Here is a 5,278-nt window from a genome sequence, read left to right as displayed (position 1 = left end):
TAGGTGCACACAGAACAAGACAGACAAACAAACACAAAGAATAGTCAACAGTCCATGTCACAACAATCAGGCAGAAAAAGTACAAAATCAGGATCCAATAGGCGAAGTCAAAGTCCAGGCAATATGGTCAGAGGCAGGTGGCAAGCAAGGGAGGTCAGAGATACAAGGCAAAGTTTAGGAGATGCAAATAACAGAAGACACTAGCAGGCAGAGACAAAGTCAATAACCAGCAATGAGAACACAGACTGGGGTTAGTTATATAGGAGGCCAGGGTTCTATTCCAGAACATAATTGGACCATCCTCCTGATCTCCAAGCACAGACACCTGACAACAAAACAGATCCACTGTCAGTCATAGCAGGACCAAAACAAAGATAACCATGACATGGCCAGACAGAATTCAGCAGGTGAAGTCGGGTGTGTCCACCAAACAAAGTGAGCAGATAAACCAGTGTTCAGACACTGCAAAACAAAACACAGAAACAGAATACGGGAAATTCAGCTCTTTCTTGGCCGCACAGCACGAGCCGAGGGGCGCATACCATCCTGACAACCAGTACTTATCAATAGCTATAGCTGGGGCCACTGTGACACAGAAACACGATGAGACTGTGTTCACACAGTAAAATAAAAGCATAATACTGCTGTAATTTTGTGCTCTAAGGCTATGTTTCCACTCAGTATTTTGCAACCAAAACCAGAAGTGGATTGAAAACACAGAAAGGCTATGCTCACACATGGTTGAAATTTAGTGGATGGCCGCCATATAATGACAAATAACGGACGTTACAAACAGAATATTAAGCTTTTATATTTTGCATAACTATGCAGTTAATGTTAGCTACACATCACCATACTAGAAGGGTCGCCATCTCAGAGCAGATAAAACATTGTTCTCAATATGAAGATCTGCAAAAAGCAACTCAAGTGATATAAAATGACATAACACATGCCAGTTTCTTTTTTCCATCCTTACCTCTTAGTGCTGGTGTCTTGTTGTGTTGGTGTTCTGTACTGCAGTTACACATATAGTACTTTCTCAGCACTTACTTCCTGGTGTATTTTAGCTACTATATTTGTTAGCTGATGCATCTTATATCATGTATTTTCTGATGCTCAATATTCACAAGTTTGTACTGGGTTTATCACCAGACTTAATGGGAACCTGTCACATGGGAGACTGGGGCAGAACCCAACCTACCGCTTAAAGCGACTCTGTACCCACAATCTGACCCCCCAAACCACTTCGGTTAGCTGCTTTTAAACCAAGATCTGTCCTGGGGTCCGTTCGGCAGGTGATGCAGTTATTGTCTTAAAAAATACTTTTAAACTTGAAGCCCGTGCCAAACGGGAGTATCTGTGCCCTAACTTTGCACCACCCTTCCGTCCCTCCTCCCCACCCTCTTCATCATTAGGAATGCCACTGAAACATTTTCTCCATGGTGAACATTGCACAGGTCCTTAACGATCCAGCACATGTGCCGGGCTGCCACAGGTGGGGAATAGGAGACAACCTGCCTGGAGCATCCCTAATGATGAGGAGGGTGGGGAGGAGGGACAGAGAGGTTGTGCAAAGTTAGGGCACAGATACTCCCGTTTGGCACGGGCTTCAGGTTTAAAAGTATTTTTTTAGGACACTAACTGCATCACCTGCCAAACGGACCCCAGGACAGATCTTGGATTAAAATCAGTTATCCGAAGGTACAAGTGGTTTTGGGGGGGGGGGGGCTGTGGGTACAGAGTCGCTTTAATAAATCTTTGGATGCTTACTCTCTCCTCCTGGTGACACTCCACATTTCCTATGGCTGTCGGACTTATCTCCACTCATTAGCACAATGAGCACAAAGACAAACGGCGGAGATTTCTCGGCATCAGGGCGTCTGGAAAGTCACCAGGAGAAAAGGTTAAGTATCCAAAGCTTTGTGAAAGGAGAATTCTGGTCTGGGGTGATTTTTGGCAGAGTGCTGGATAGGGGGAGGATGAGAGAAGTAACATGCTCTTATCCCCCCCCCTTCAGTGTTGATGCCGGTATCCCGCAACTCTGGTCTCCCAGAAGCTCCCTGGTAAGTGAGGTTACCTGGGATGTAATGTGCCAGGCCTGCTCAGCTGCCGTAGTAAGGTCTTGTCTTGGCCGCTGACTGGCTAAGCGGGCCTGACATGTTATGTCCCAGGTCCTCACTCAGACCCAAAAGTGTCCGGGACTGGGGTACGGGCATGGGCATTGAAGCGGGGGAGGTGAGAGCTCACTTCCCTCATCCCCATTGCGCAGATCCAGCCCACCTGCTCCCTTGATTATTAGAAGGAGTGGCACAACTCAGCATGATGGGGGTGGGGCAGTGTTACTAACGGTGCTCCCAGCCGTGGATGTAACTACTAACTGCACGGGAATGGCGCAGAGGAGGAAGGTAGGAGACATACTTTCCTCTTTGGCGCCCTGTGTGCATTCGGGGGCTATCAGCAGGTTAGATTAGTCGCACTCCACTCCTACTGTGTTCTAAAAATTCACTTTCATTAGTGAACTGATGAGCGGAAAAAAACTCTATTCACTGTGTAGTGCGGCGCCAACTGGCTGCTCAGAGCAGTTACCGGGATGTACAGTATACCCCCAAATATATGGTCTGAATGTGATGTAAATGGGACCTAACAAATACACACCAAGCAGTCATAATTATTCAACACCCATTACAGATTTATTACAGAAGTTTATTTGCACAATTTACAAACTTCTAGTTCTTTGTGAAAAAAGCAATTTAAATAGCTCAACACAACTAACATAAGGCTAGGTTCACAATGGGGGAGATTTATCAAACATGGTGTAAAGTGAAACTGGCTCAGTTGCCCCTAGCAACCAATCAGATTCCACCTTTCATTTTCCAAAAAGTCTGTGAGGAATGAAAAGTGGAAACTGGTTGCTAGGGGCAACTGAGACAGTTTCACTTTACACCATGTTTGATAAATCTCCCTAAATGTGTTTTTCCCTCTGCTTCACTTTCCATTTCAGTATGTTAAATTATAGACATAGGTTAAACAGACATGAAAAAAATTACATGTAATGAGATAAAGCCCATGCAATACCTGGGCAGGCTAGAACTTAACTGTTACATTTGATGCCATGTTAGACATGAAGTCAAGAGACTGGCCCAAAAAATTAGGAGATTACTGCTTTGCACAAATAAGGAAAATGATACAAAATGGTAGCAAACAATAAAAAAAAGTTGGAGAGCGAACTTTACATCAGTTGAAATCATGAATAAGTATCATTAAAGAAGGGAGTGTGGAAGTTACACTCAGGAGGGGAGTTTTGGAACTCATTTGGGAGCATGAGTAACATCCATGCTCCCTCTTTAATGATACTTATTCATGATTTCATCTGATGTAAAGTTCGCTCTCCAACTTTTTTTTTTATTGTTTGGTATTTTGGAGACCAGGGAACTGGGGGTTCACACCAGGAGTCATGCATACTTATCTTTGGGCGCAGGGGCGTAATTACCATTGTAGCAGCCATAGCTGCTATGGAGCCCACCACATCACGGGCCCCAGTGCCCACTCCTGCAATACACTGAGCTCCCTGAGATGTCATCATTTAGAGCACCAGGTGGCCAAGTGGCCTCCGTGGTTCTGCAAATGTCCCTTTAACTGCAAACACTACCGACGAGCGCTTGCAGTTATGACTAGACTTGACAGCTTAGTGGTCAGTCGGGAAGAGGGAGGGCCCCAATCACAAGTTTGCTATGGGGTCCAGCCATTTCTAGTTACCCCCGTTTAGGCATGTTGTTTAAATCATCACCACTCACCAAGTATAAGTTTACCATTTCTAAGGACTAGTTCACACAAAAAAACGTTACTGCTCCCAAAGTTTTTTTTTTTCTTTCATTTCTATTTTAAGGGTAGCGGATCTGCAGCGAAATCCGCTGTGGATCCTTTAGTGTGAAGCTGAATGGGTCCCATACACGCAGCAGATCCGCTGCCTGTATGGGACCCGACCCCTTTAACCCCCCCGCCGCCAGCCGCCCGCAGCCCCAGCCACTTTACACCCCCCCCCCTGCCACCAGCCACCCGCCCGCAGCCCCGGCTCCTTTAACCCCCCGCCCGACTGCAGCCGGTACGTGTGAAGCTACCCTAAATTTGTAGAGTTGAAGAAACTCTGACTTGGATGTGGTAGAAATTACACTGGCTGCCACCAGCTTCTTGAGGAGGTCAAAAAACCTTTAGTGGTTGCAAAAGACCTGCAGCAAGATTTGGTGGCAACCAGCACGAAGGTTTCCATTTGCACAATAAGGCGCATACTAAACGCTGAAGGTCTTCATGCTCGAACTTAATATCTACTGACCAAAAAGCAGAAGAAAAGTCAGCTCAAAACAACAGAAATAAGCCACAAAGGATTCGGAATGCTATTCTATGGAATAATGAAACAAAAGTGAAACTTTTTGGGCCTATGGAGCAGTATGTTGCACACTGGAAAGAGTAGTCTGCATATTGTAAAGCATGACAATGGCTGCTCTATAGCTGCATTGAGTATATCTGTAACCATACCGACTTGCAAAGTAATGGTAGTGCAGTGGTTCAGTTTTATCAAACGGTAAATGGTATATACCCCCCCCCCCAAGCTGCAAGTTTTTTTCCCCTTCATTTTTTCATTTTTATCGTTATTTCAGATTTTTTTTTTTTTTTTACTCCTAAAGGAAACAACCCTTTATATGAATCTGTGGTGTAAAAATTTAGAATTATGACTCATAGACAGCAAGAAAGCTGGGCCCTTAAGGAGGTATATGAAGATTAAAACACTTAATTTTTTATATCAGTTATGATCCTAAATTACAAGTAAAGGTCTTATGGGCAAGTTTTGTTAATGGTTGTGATTTGATTTTCTCATGAATGTTTTGGGTGTACTGCACTGAAGAAATGTACACATTATTAAAAACTGCTCAAAGGCAACCTGTCACCCCGGCACCCGTGACAGAACCCACCCAACCTCACGATAGAGCCCCCGATACCTACCCCCTCCTGCTGCCAACACAAAGAAATGACCACCCACTCGGTTGCGTGCTCAATATTCAAATGAGAAGAAATTAGTCTGATGACCATAAGAAATCAATGCCCCAGTGATTTCCTATGGACATCAGACACATCTCTTCTCATTTGCATATTGAGCTTGGAGACAAGTGTGCAGTGATTTCTCCATGGCGGGACCAGGATTGGGAGCGGCAGGAGGGGATAAGTATCAGGGGCTCTATCGGGGGGTTGGGTGGGTTCTGTCCCGGGTGCCAGGATGACAGGT

Source organism: Dendropsophus ebraccatus, chromosome 3 (assembly GCF_027789765.1).
Source record: "Dendropsophus ebraccatus isolate aDenEbr1 chromosome 3, aDenEbr1.pat, whole genome shotgun sequence".
Taxonomy (NCBI): domain Eukaryota; kingdom Metazoa; phylum Chordata; class Amphibia; order Anura; family Hylidae; genus Dendropsophus; species Dendropsophus ebraccatus.
The sequence above is the reverse complement of the archived record's forward strand: the minus strand, read 5'-3'. Positions refer to the sequence as shown.